We start from the raw sequence: 14,328 nt of genomic DNA on the forward strand, positions 1-14,328 counted from the left end.
AAAACGGACCCGTGCGACCTAAGTGATGTCATTTGAAAAGGCATGTAGTTTTGGAGACTAAACAAGTTTTACCCATTTCTTTAAAGATGATAAAAATAAAACAAATTTCTTTGTAATAACGTGCACTGATGAAACGTGCACAAAAACACTAATGCTTTCATAAAGGAAATAGGATTTCATGCAAACACACATGACAGTAATGCGCCCTGACCTTGATTATAACCGCGCGAGCCGGTAAGTTAAAGCCCCAGGCCAGCATGTCTGTGCACACCAGCTTTTTCAGCTAACGTCTAGAGAACATGTTCTCCATGAGCATGCGGTCCTGTCATAACATTCCAGCATGATGAATCCCAAAGCCGTCAGCAAACACCTCCCTCTTCTGCTTGTTTCTGGAGCACTGCACCTGTGGACACACAATAAACAACACACTGCTCAGGAAATACACATTTAACATTGTCAGTTTGATAAATGACAGATTATTGAGATTACACTTTAAAAATGACATTTGATGTAAATTTTGCTTAATTTGTTTAACTTTTCTTGAATCAGTTAGTAGAGCTTTCGAGTATTAGATAATGTTTGAATGATACTTCTAAAACAATAATAAAAATAAATAATTCCATTAATATTTCATTTTACAGACAGTAAAGAGAGGACAGGAAATGACCAGGAAAGAGAAATAGATGGGACAATGATGCAACTTTATGGAAGCTGTGGCGTGCCAGTTAAAATAAAAAGAATGAAGAAATAAATTATCAATTTATTTGAAAATAAAAACAGGAATAAAATAAACCAATTTATACATGGACAAATAACTAAATACATTTAAATGTGTTTATTTAATTCATGTTTAAATAGTTTTAGCATATTTAACAATTAAATTGAGCATGAAAAAATCGCTATGAATAACCGTCCAATGACAGACTGTCTTATATCTTCTTTCTGTGGCACGTGGGAGAGGGGGTGTGTCTTAAAACTGAGTTGAAAGTTCATTGGTTGCTCCCACGAGTCAACTGCCCAATGGCATTTTTAAAATCAATTGTTAAATAGAGAAAGAAAAGCCAAAGTAAAATGAAAAAGAGACATTGGCAAATGAATGATAAGATATTTATTTTTCTAAACACAATTTAAAAGGTAAAAATTACTTTTTTTGTTTGTTAAATATAATCAAATGTTTAAACATAATTCAATAAACAAGTTTTAATATGTCAATTTATTTTTCCATTTATAAATTGCTTTATCTACATTTTTTCTTTTCAAATTAATAGATTGATAAATTATTTCTTAATTCCTTTTTAATCAGCAATCTTGGGCTTCCATACAAGTCTGACTCAGTTTTGGATCTCTCAAATTAAAAGTACTCAAGTAAGTGCAAGAGAGTATTGGAATGTCACCTGCCGAATTACAAATGGGCCGAAAGCTCCAAGGTCCGATGGACAAACTGCTTCAGCCTCAAGGAAACAACCTCTCACCATCTGATCCATCTTACGATGTCATAACACACATAGCTCAGCTGAAGGAAAGAGCTAAAGAGAATTGCATACGAGCGAAGAAACGCCAACTACGAAACTACAATAAAAACAGACGTTTATAACTTATAACTTGCATAAGTTATCTTGTAAGTGCTACACTGAAAAAAAAAAAAATATGTATCCTTAAAACAAGAAATAAAAATACTTGAGAAGCAGAATGGCATGAGATATTTGTATTTTTTTAACAAAGAAAAAAATGGTGTGGTTTATGCTTAAAAAACAAGAGAGAAAATAAGTATTTGCCAATGGGGGTTTTTTCTTACACCATTGGCAAATAGTTTTTTGTAGTTACAAGCTAATTTCTCATAAACAAGACAAAATATCTCATGTCATTGTGCTTCTGAAGTAAATTTATCTTGTTTTAAGAACTTTTAGATGTTTTAATGGAAAACAAGACATAAATACTCAATAAGAACATGATTTTAGCAGAGTAATCACTAGGCCACAGCTCTAACATACAACAATATAGCCTACATACAGTTTATTTATAGCATTACATTTCTTATAATTTTTTTAATAATTAAATTGTGGTGCTGCTGTGTTAATTAGTTTGTGATTGTGCAGAAGAAGCAGAACAAAAGAGGGCTTCAGCTGATTCAACTTCTGACTAAACAAATGACATAAGTTTGGGGTGTGACTACATGTAGGTCCAAACAATGGAAGATAGCGATGTTCGGGAAAGATTTTTGGAGACTGTCGAAGTACCTCAATAGATAGGTGCAGAGTATATAATATGTATAATTATATTAATAAATAATTAAAATACAGTATTAGACTAAAACTACACCTGTAAAATCTATTTTCTTTTCTCTTTACATAATTATAACTCCTAAAATGTACCTCATATATTCCCTTCAAAAGGGACTTTGTTCCCTTCTCACTCAAAGCACTCGCGCTTGTTAAAGTGTGGCGTGCTGTCATAGCAACCATGTTACATTCCATTTCCGTTCATCCTATGAAGGCCGTCTCATTTAAGCAAGGCTTGTTTAAAGGAGGACACTCAGTATACGACCTCCGGAGGACGCATCATTCCAAACGAGACACAGCCAGAGATGTGTGTTGTGTTGACTGTTGATGAGGGTCTTAACCTGTGCTGGCAGTAACATCTTCACCATCAGACACTTTGATCTCACTCTGACTGAGTCTAAATGGAGGTCAACAGCAACAAGCCCCGGTGCCGCAGAGAACAGCCCTTTACAGACAGTCTTTCCCTCAATAACACACACTGAATACCAACTACACACAAAACCTGCCTTATTGCAGTCAATCCCTTACTATTAAAATACTGCAGCGGTACCATGGTGAAGTGAGGGTGTCAGATGATAATATTACGGTACTCTGGAACATGGTACTGAAACATTACTACATTTATATTCATGTGGTACAATTAGGTATTTTGTAGAATACCATGGAATTACAATGATCCCAAAATATGGTATTTCCATAGTGCATAACCAAAAACACCCAAAAAAAAAACATGGTAGATCCATGTCAAATAAAATAAATAAATAACATAATAATACTATGGTACATTCGTGTAAGTATCTACTGCCTGTGTATTTGTGTGTAAATGAGATATATTGCTTTGTTGTGGAATGTTCCTTTAAGAGTTTGTGTTTTATTTTAATGCATATCATTCTGTTCTGCTAGAGGATGTCTTCCTGTATGGAGATCAATATACAATGTGATAAAATAAGGAATTTTGAATATCTTTAAGATGTTTTTCACTGTATTTCCTTAACAAAGTTCTACCTTCTGTTAAATTTTTCCAGTGATTTTCAGGTGTGAGCTTCATTTACATAATCACCGGCCAGGCAGAGGTAGACAGAGCGTGCAGTCTGCCAGTGGGAGGTTGTTAATCACTTGAGTGTTGGGTCTCCCTGCTGAGTTAATGGCTTCAAGAACTGAAAAGGCACATCAGGCTTGCTAGAAAAACATTCTGTTGCCAAGGTGGGCTCTTTTATACTCTTCAAGTGATCAATGAGTTTCTTCTTGTACTAAAGATCTGATAAGACGTCAAGCTGATCTGAATTCATACATCATCACAAATGATCTGTGACCGTACATCATCACAAATGCTGATTGTAATCCAAAGTGATTCTGTCTCCAAGCATTTTTTTTTTTTTTGCTACACTAAAATGACTAATGAAATCAGAAAGTGTACACACTATTGTCTGTTTTTATTGAATGTAATTTCTTTACTCACTGAAAGCTGCATTATAAGGAAGCCTGCCATTTTCTCCTGCCAATGTTCTACTAATCTTTCCTCCATTTTTTCAGTCCAATGAGACTTTCTTGATACCGCAGCCATGCTAGTTGATGTTCTGTTGCAGGTACATCAGGACTCCTGATGTTTCCCACTGAAACTTACCATGCCCCATTTGTTGCTCTCTCGTTGGCTGTAGGTCAACGCTGCTGTTGTAATCAGTCAAAACATATTTCACATTGTGCAATTTGGAATCGCAGACAGGTCCAGATATTTAACATTCTAGATATCTCGCTGACATCGGTGATGCGTCTGCGCTTCTCTCAGATTGCGGCTTTGATAATTCATACAATGCGTTAGTCGCTCATGGGAGCGAGCTCTGATTTGCCTATGATTTCGGGCTTTTGACGGCGATCTCCACAAAACTGTCGGCGAGTGAAAATCGGGCCTAAAATCGTGTAGTGTAAACTCAGCATAAATCACTCTTTTACACATGTTGAGCTCCATGTGACAGGGAATCAGAAAGAGAGAGAGCTGTGGTGAGCTGATATGTCTGTGGCCTTTCCGACATTCTTAAACTCTGACTTAAATTCTTAAAATTGAGTGAGATCTCAGCGAAACAGTCAACATGTGAGACACCCTCGGCCAAAATCCAGTTGTTTGGATTCTGCTAGTGTGGTAGTGTGGCTAGTAGGTGTAAAAATACCATCCCATGTGATTTAGATAAACGTCCGCTAATTTACCACCCATCATTACGATGCTTAAATTAACTGCTCTGTCACAAAATAATTCTTCTATTTGCCTTCATCTCTAATCATCAGTCTCTGTAGATGTGGTGACATCATCAAAGTAATATTTTGAGCACTGCTCATGAGTTAAATGTGACCTGTGACATTGAGGCAGTGTTTGGGGGACAAAGAGGTCTACACTTACTGCTCGTGTTTAAATGCACAGCCAAAACACACATATTCTGACACTCATCATATTATACCATGCTATGGCAAAACATCACTAGCACACAATTTGCTCCCTTTTCTACCATGAAGCCCTTTCAAATGTGTTGTAACTTATTTAGGCTTTAATTTATATGAATTAAATAGTAATTTATGTTAAATAAAATTGTACTATTAAACTAGATTTTCACCTTTTATGAAGAAAATATATGGTGCTTGCACAAGCAAAACTCACCACCACAATGCTGGTGGTGAGTTTTCTGGTTCAAGCCATTGCTTCTGGTTCAAGCCATTGCTATGCAGTTGCTAAGGTTTTTTGTGTCTTGCTTTGTGCTTTACTATAATTCACTAATATGGATAATACGGACATATTATCCAGATTACATGTTTCTGTGATGAATTACTTTAGTAACAATAACAATACTTACAAGCAGCTTTACAAAACAAGTGCATAGTATGTACATACAGTGTGTTATTATTACTTATCAAGTACCCATTTAAATGCACATAAACATGAAGATTGTAAAATAAAGTATGACCAAAAACATATTAAACCGGCCTTAGCTGATTTGCTGTTTTAGTTGGTTAAGATAGCCAAGCTAGTGTTCAGCTAATTTAGCAGGTTAGTCATCTGGTCTCAGCTTGACCAGCTGAGAGTGCTCGAAACCCTTCTAAACCAGCTATCTGAACCAGCCTGCCCAAGCTGGGAGACCAGCAAACAACCTTACATTGGTTTAAGCTGTTCTTTTAGTAGGGATGTTTTTCCCTGGTGCCACAACTGAACATAAGATACATACCTCTGTGTTGTTCACATCAACTTCAACATGACCAGCATGTAAAGCAGTTCCACTACAGCTTCTATATACATACCACACATTCCCTACATTCACCGGCAGCTGAACATTCATTATAATGATAAATCAGTAAATACCCACAAAAATAAGAAGGTAATCAAAAAAAAAAAATGCATTTGAGAACATGTTTGAGATAAAGAGGAGTGGCATACATTCTCTAGGGCAGTGAGGCCTACCAGAGGCTTTAATTGAAATGCTAAGGTTTGCTTTGAGGTGTCACACAGTATTAATGTGCCGCTCAGCTAGCGTAAGGCCGGGGCAGCCGTTCACGTTTAGAGGTTGGATTTGTGATGGCAGCACATCGGCTCTGTGATCAAGCCTGATTAAGGGCCGCTGAAGAGAGGTTATTTCCCTGCGCACTAAGCAGAAGCCACGGCTGCCTTCCACCGGCCGCGGCAGACAGCGCTGATTAGCCTTAACCCAAGCAGACAGTAGCCATACCAGACGGAGGAACAGCACACACCTCGAGGAGCATATAGACACTGACACAAGTCGTGATGTGGGTGCGAGTAGCTTGTGGCTGTCGCAAACACAACAACCTCTGTTTCTCAAATGACACTTAGGACTTTGAGAATCACAATGAGCAATGCCATTAATACTGCTAAATGAGAGAACACAAGCTCATCAGTGACTCAAAGACATTACGAGTCTTCCAACATTCGGTTAGACAGAGACATTAACTGTGCATTAGACTTGACACTTAAAAGTCTGTAATTTTCTCTCTCTCTCTTTGTTATTGACAGTTTGTTATTTTAATAACTTTCCCAAAGTGCATTTTGAAACTTTGCTGCCTCTCAGTATTCAAAAATTAGTATTTAACCAAACAGTCCATTAATGGGCTACGGCCCAAACTAGACTGACAAAGCAATCTCGGAGATTTGTCACTTGCTTACATACCACCTCATTACTAGTTTCTCACCAATCCATAAAATTTGGTTTCATTTACAATCATAGAATGGAAAGGAAGGAAAAAAAGTGAAAAGAATAGAACTATAAAAATAGGAAAAGGAAAAAGGAAACCTGAAAAGACAAGGAAAAGCAAAGAATGCACTGGACGAGAAAAGAAAATGGCAAAAGGATATGGAAAAATTACGTGGGAAAAGAAAGGAAAAGTGTTATGATCTGGGAAATCAGGAGAAGGCAGACGGGAGGTTCGGATCCACACGCGGCTTTTACTGACAAGCATAGACAGATTAACAAACACAGGAACAAAAGAATATGGGAAAATAAACTAAAACACGGAAGAACATAAAGGAGCTACACAGGTTGGGGAAACATCCACGAAGGGCAGAACGAACACGAATAAACATCCAAAGGAAACCTCGAACGAACATGAATAAATATCCACAAACATCAGGAGAATCAGAAGACCAAGAGTGAACATCAGGGAACGAGAACAGCGAACATGAAACGATATCGATTGACAAAGGAAGGGGAAACAGCGGGGTTTAAATAAACAGACACGATGATGACAAAATAACAATCAGGTGTGGACAATAACGCAGTGCTGGCAGTCAGGGCCGGGAATGATGGGAAATGTAGTTTTTACAAGGACAGTGAAACACGGGGCGGACAACAAGGAAAACGTGACATGGAACGTGATCAGTGATGAGTGAAATGGAAAACAGGGGCAGACAACAAGGGATCGTAACAAAAAGGAAGAGGAAATGGAAAAATGAAAGGGAAAAGAATGAGGAAAAGAAAGGAAAGGGAAAAAGGCAAAGGAAAGGGAACTGTAAAGGATTAGGAAAATTAAATGGTGATAACGGAAGGAAATATTGAAAAGTTAAACAGGAAAGAAAAGGAAAAGGAAAAGATTCAATAAAAATGGAAATGTTAAGACAAAAATGGAAAAGAACAAGAAAAAGAAAGGAAAGGAAGGGATGGGCAAAGGGAAAAACAACTGAAATAAAAGGGAAAGGAAACTGAAATGATGACAAGGAAAAGGAGAGGGGAAAAGGGAATGGAAAAGGAAATATAGAAAAAAATTAAACAAGAAAAGAAATGGAAATTAAAGTTAAAAAGTAATATGAAATGGAAATGGAAAACGAACACTGGAAAGAAAAAAGGAAGAAAGGAAATGGATGACAAGAAAGGCAAGGAAGAGGAAAATAAAAGAGGAAAGAAAACGGGGGAAATGAATACATATGGAAAAGACAAATAGGAAAGAATATAATCAATTCATATCAATTCTGATATCTGCTTCAGTAATGACAACAACTAAAACAAGAGATTTCTAAGAAAACAAAAACGAAATGCTTTTAAATTATATCAAATCCATTCTGCTGATGTCAGTGAATTGTGTTTCCTGGAAGAAAGAGCTTTACTTCCACATGGCTTAATTGAGACTGGGTCACTTTGGGTTTTCTTAATTGTATAGACAAGACAACAAAGGTTTTCAGCACTCAAAAATGACATCCTCACCGGAGAGAGAATATATAAATAAATGAAACACAAACAATAGATATGAGCAAAATCCTGCAGACTTGTCCTATGAGGCAGAGGGTTTAAGATGACAGAAAGAGAAACTCTTTCCCGTCAGAGAGAGAACTGCTGTCATACCTAATGTTTCTTTCATCTACTCTGTTCCTGTCGATCCGTCTGAGTCTAGTCTTAATGGGTTGCATGTCAGCCCACACATCAGCAGCATAACTATTACAATCTTTTGTGTCTACTTTTGAACTGCCCACAGAAATGTAAGAGCATATGTGTTTTGAAACCACATCAGGTGGGTAAAATAAATCACATAATTTTCCTTTTTTAAGGTGAACTGTACCTTGAGGACTGATCTGCAGGTTGTGACTCTCTAGACTTTGGATATTACATGAATTGTCGGTCTGTCTGCAGTACTGTCTGTGAGCACTCGGTGTCTCCTTTCATCCACCGATGAGGCAGTGAGAGGGTGTATGGTACTCAGAGGGGGGGCAGTGTGGTGGGCTGCAGGAGCATAACGGAGGGGCTCTAGTCTGAAAGAGCCAAGTCTGGGAGCATGACCGAGCTGACAGTGGCCATGAGACGTGTTTGAAGCAAGAGATCGGTCATGCTTTAAACACTAGACATATCAGTCAGTAAAGACCTCCAAACAGATAACCTTTCTTTCTTTCATTCATTCTTTCTTTCTTTCATTCTTTCTTCTTGAAGAAGTCTTGATCATACTTTCTTTTATATAGCACAGTTTTGATCATGGTTTTAAAGATGAGGGCATGTCACATATCCTGTCCATGTTGGCATGTCTAATTCGGCTAGATTCTACCATGATACAGATGAATCTGAGCCAACAGACTGTTAAGACTGAATTGATGTACAGTCTTTAATGCAAAAAATAAATATTAATAATACAAAATAAATATATATGGGAAGTGTTATCTACTCCCTTAAGTTAAGTCTATTCATGTTGCTTTGTTGCATTTGATTATTTGCATTGGGCATTGTTGTTTTTTCCCCCTGCTGGTTGTGACCCTTTCAAAACAAACCTGCAACACTGCAAGACCACTGCACTTAACAGTGACACACTTTTGAGGTTGCAAGGACATATTAGCAGTAAAGATAGATTTATGTGTAGAAATAGCATGCTTACATTTCTGTTCTTTCTGCAGTTGAGCAACTGATTTTTTTTTCTTTTTTAATGTACTATGAAAAGAAAGGGGAAATGAAATCGGAAAGAATGAGGAAAAGGAAAGTGGGACAATGATTGGGACAAGGAAGAGGAAATGAGAAGAAAAAAATAAAGAAAGAGAGAAAGAAAGGAATGGGGAAAAGGCAGGGAAGTATACAAAAATAAAACAGGAAAGGAAAAGTCGGGGAAAACAGAAAAATAAATGAAAGTAAAGGGAAAGGAAACTGTTCTTTCTGCAGTTGAGCAACTTATTTTTTTTCTTTTTTAAAGTACTATGAAAAGAAAGGTGAAATGAAATCGAAAAGAACGAGGTAAACGAAATAAGGAAATGAAAGGAAAGGAAAAGGGAATAGGAAACCATAAGTAAGAGGAAAAGAAAGGAAAAAATGACTAAATAACTGTAAAGGAAACTTAGAAGGAAGGACAAGGAAATAACAAGGGAGAAGAGAATAGGTAAAAGGGAAAATGTTGAAAACAGAACTGGAATGGAAAAGAAAACCAGTTGAAGCTGCAATATACATACGTAGTTTTGGGCATTGGCACATCCATGCATGTTTTTTTTTATTTTTTTTGTGGACTTAGCCCTTGTGCATCCTCGTGGACATTTTTGGCTTTTTCAGTTTTGGTTTTTTGATAACTTTGTCTGTGTTAATGCTAACTGCATAAAATTTTCCACAGGTGTGAATTTTTATTGGAATTTTTATATTTCACCCTATTTCCTTTAAAAAAAAGATTTTTTGCACTAGTTACACAAAATACTTCCTCTTAGCGTTGTTTTGGACAAAAATGGCCCATTGAAACCCATTAAAACTGCGATTTTTAATCCCAGTGCCATTTAACTATAAAATTATGCAATCTTGTTTAACATGCTTTCATTATGTTGGCATGCTTTCATTATGTTGGCAAGGCTTTACCAGATCGTGCCATTTTTTCAGGTTTGGCATATCATCGCTTTTGTTGTTGTTTTCTGCTGTTTTTGGCTTATGCATATTATAGAGCCAATTAGATACATTATGAATATATATGTAACAAACGAGACTCCCGCAATTCCTCCTGCTCACCACCAGAGGGAACCCTCTCCTGAATATTAGATCATTTGAACTACATTCCCCACATACCTGGCACTGATTACCTTGCAGCTGATCTTTATCAGTGAACTATTTAAGGTGCTCTCAGACTCTCAATCACTGCGAAGTTTTGTATCTACCTTGGTGGTCATTCTGAGCGTTTCTTTCCGTGTTTTCTTTTGTCTTGATTCTTTTCTGCCTGCCCTGATCTTATGCCCGTTTCTGGATTACGAACTGCCTATTCTCTATTGTTGTGTTTGCTGGTTACTGACCCTGACTGTACGACCACGATTGAAATAAAACTGCAAATGGATCCTCACTCTCCTGAAGTTTCATTACAGAAAACTTCGCCAACACACGATCCAGCAGCTCTGGTTCAAATGTCCACGGAAATTTCCACTCAAGCTAACCAACTCGCCATTCATCAACATCAGCTAACCCATTTAACCACTGTAACGGAGGAGCTTGTCAGAACGCTACAGAGTTTGCAAATGTCACTAGTGAACCCAGCACCTCCACCATCGAACGTGAGTGTTAATCCTCCTCCATCACCTTCATTCACACTTAACCCACGTATGGCTCTTCCTGATAAGTTTGATGGTAACCCAACCAAATGCAAGGGATTCCTACTGCAATGTTCACTATTCATTGATCAACAACATGCAATGTATAGCACCGATGCCAGCAAGATTTCCTTTGGTTTGCTCACTCCTCACTGACAAAGCTCTAGAGTGGGTGACGGCGGTTTGGAGAGAGGATGGTTCCGCTTTCCAATCGTTTGACCTCTTTCGTCAACGATTCCGGGAAATATTTGAACACTCAGAGGGAGGTATGAGAGCTGATGATCAACTACTCACGTTGAGCCAGGGCAGGAGTACCGCAGCAAAATACGCATTGTCTTTTCGTACTCTAGCAGCACAAACTGATTGGGTGGAGAGTACGCTCAAATTGCTCTTTCGCAAGGGACTAAGCTTGGAGTTGCAGTCCGAACTGGCCTGCCGAGATGAGGGGAGGTCGCTGAATCAATTCATCGAGCTAACCATTCAGATTAACAATCTGATTCATTCACGCCGTCCACTCAGAACGGTACCTACCAGCTCCCAATACCCAATCACTCTTCCTCAAACAGAACCCATGCAACTCTGTTTTACTCACCTGACTCCAGAAGAACGAGAACGCCGCATACGCCAACATCTCTGCCTCTACTGCGGTCAACCGGGCCACCTGAGGGCTTCTTGTCCCACAAGACCACCTCTTCGTCACACCTTTTCGGTGAGTCCTTGTGTTCTAACACATCACTCCAGTTCCTGTATCAAGGTTCCTATAGTGTTGTCGATAGAGGGCATTCATATATCTACCTCAGCTCTATTAGACTCAAGAGCAGCGGGGAACTTTATGTCTCATGAATTTGCTCGTCAACAACAACTCCCTCTAATCTCCTGCAACTCTCAATTGGCAGTGGAAGCACTAGATGGACGGCCTCTCGGTGATGGAAGGGTTCTGCACACCACCGTGGACCTTCAACTACAGACCGGGACCCTTCACACTGAGATGATTTGGTTCTATATCATCATATCACCTCATAACCCAGTAATTCTTGGTCTTCCTTGGCTACGTCAACATAATCCCCTCATTTCATGGAGGGAAGGTCGGATCATCAAGTGGGATCCGTCATGTCATTCCAACTGTTTAACTGGCAGCCCTTCACTCCCCATTCGAACAGTTACACTGCCGGACAAACCTGATTTTCTCCCCTCTCTTCCCATTGAATACTCTGATCTCGTCGAGGCTTTTAGTAAGACCAAGGCTATGGAACTTCCTCCTCACCACTCAAGTGACTGCTTCATCGAACTGTTGCCAGGGACAACACCACCCAAGGGCCGAATTTTCCCCCTCTCACAACCCAAATCAAAAGCCATGAAGAACTACATCGAGGAGGAACATTCGAAGGGGTTCATCAGAGCATCCACATCACCGGCAGCCGCTGGCTTCTTCTTCGTTAAAAAGAAAGACGGTGGTCTACGCCCCTGCATCGACTACCGGGGTCTCAATGACGTCACCGTCAAATTTCGATACCCCTTACCTCTGGTACCAGCCGCCCTAGAACAACTCCGCAATGCCAAGTACTTTACCAAATTAGACCTTCGCAGCGCCTACAACCTCATTCGCATCCGGGACGGATGAGTGGAAGACAGCCTTTTCTACCAGCACTGGGCACTATGAATACTTGGTTATGCCTTTCGGCCTTTCCAACAGTCCGTCCGTCTTTCAATCGTTCATCAATGACGTCTTTCGGTACATGCTTGATCGTTGGGTCATTGTTTACATCGATGACATTCTTATCTACTCCAACACCTATGAGGAACACGTGAGATCAGTACTACAACGACTCATTGATCACCAGTTATACGCCAAAGCCGAGAAATGCGAATTTCACCAGACTACCACGTCATTCCTGGGCTACATCATCAGTCAGGAAGGAGTCGCCATGGATGAGAAGAAGGTCAGAGCTGTTCTAGACTGGCCACTACCAGTAACCTTAAAAGAATTGCAGCGCTTTTTGGGGTTTGCCAATTTCTACCGACACTTCATCAGGAACTTCAGCTCGGTAGCTTCCCCACTAACTTCCATGACAAGGAGAAATTCATCACACCTCACCTGGTCAACTATTGCATAGGAGGCTTTCACAGAACTCAAGTCTCATTTCACAACTGCCCCCATCCTCCACCACCCTGACCCAGAACTCCAGTTTATAGTCGAGGTGGACGCTTCTAATACGGGCATTGGAGAGATCCTTTCACAACGGCACGGATCCCCATCCAAACTCTACCCTTGCGCCTATTATTCCCGCAAACTTAACCCTGCCGAACAGAACTATGACATCAGAAACCGGGAATTGTTGGCCATGAAATCAGCTATGGAGGAGTGGCGTCATTGGCTAGAGGGGTCTAAACATCCTTTCGTGATTTTAACTGACCACAAGAATTTGGAATACTTATGATCTGCCAAAAGACTGAATCCCAGGCAAGCGAGGTGGACTCTCTTCTTTACACGTTTTGACTTCACCGTTACCTATCGTCCTGGTTCAAAGAACACTAAAGCAGATGCATTATCACGACAGCACGACTATGTAACCCCCATTGAATCCAAGGAATCCAGAATCATAGATGAACCATTGATCGTGGCCCCAATTCAGTGGGACATCATGACAGAGCTCACCCAAGCCAATTCACAAAGGACCCCTCCCTCCGATTGCCCCCCTGACAAAACTTTTGTACCTCAGGATCTCCGTCAGAAAGTACTTCAGCAAGTTCACTCCGTACTCAGCTCCGGTCACCCTGGAATTGCTGCCACTGTTCACCTACTTCAGAACAGCTTTTGGTGGCCAACCTTGCGGGCAGATACCATAGCATTCATTAACAGATACATCACCTGTAACACAACCAAACACCTCAGACAATTACCATCTGGCCTACTGCAACCTCTACCAGTTCCCCACCGACCATGGTCCCATCTTTCCATAGACTTTATTACCGATCTCCCCAAATCCAAAGGCAACAACACAATATTCACCGTCATAGATCGCTTCTCCAAGGCCTGTCGTTTAATTCCACTTCCCACTACTGCATTCGAGATGGCCGAACTCATGTGCAACTTTGTGTTCCGCTTCTATGGCCTTCCCGAGGATATTGTGTCGGACCGAGGGCCCCAGTTCACATCCAGAGTATGGGCAGCTTTTTTCCAACAACTCAACATTAGCCTCACTTCAGGATATCACCCACAATCTAATGGTCAAACAGAACATCTCAATCAGGAGATCACCCGGTTCCTCAGATCCTATTGTCATCAGAACCAGGCAGATTGGAGTCGATTCCTCATGTGGGCTGAATATGCCCAGAACTCACTTCAGAAACCCTCCACCGGGCTAACTCCATTTCAATGCGTAATGGGCTTCCAACCTCCCATATTTCCATGGTCAGGTGAACCCACTGAGGTCCCCTCTGTCAACGACTGGCTCCAGAGAAGTGAAGACATCTGGAATCAAGCTCACACCCATTTGCTACGTGCTGTCAGCAGACAGAAGTTGCAGGCCAATTGTC

At 40.0% G+C, this 14,328-nt stretch overlaps 1 pseudogene; it reads right to left on the bottom strand.

The window, feature by feature from the left end:
• Window positions 1-1,484, bottom strand: part of LOC127658283 (activating signal cointegrator 1 complex subunit 3-like) — a 54,464-nt pseudogene extending 52,980 nt beyond the window's left edge.
• Between the last annotated feature and the right edge of the window lie 12,844 nt (window positions 1,485-14,328).

The sequence above is a fragment of the Xyrauchen texanus genome, chromosome 17 (genome assembly GCF_025860055.1).
Source record: "Xyrauchen texanus isolate HMW12.3.18 chromosome 17, RBS_HiC_50CHRs, whole genome shotgun sequence".
Lineage (NCBI taxonomy): Eukaryota > Metazoa > Chordata > Actinopteri > Cypriniformes > Catostomidae > Xyrauchen > Xyrauchen texanus.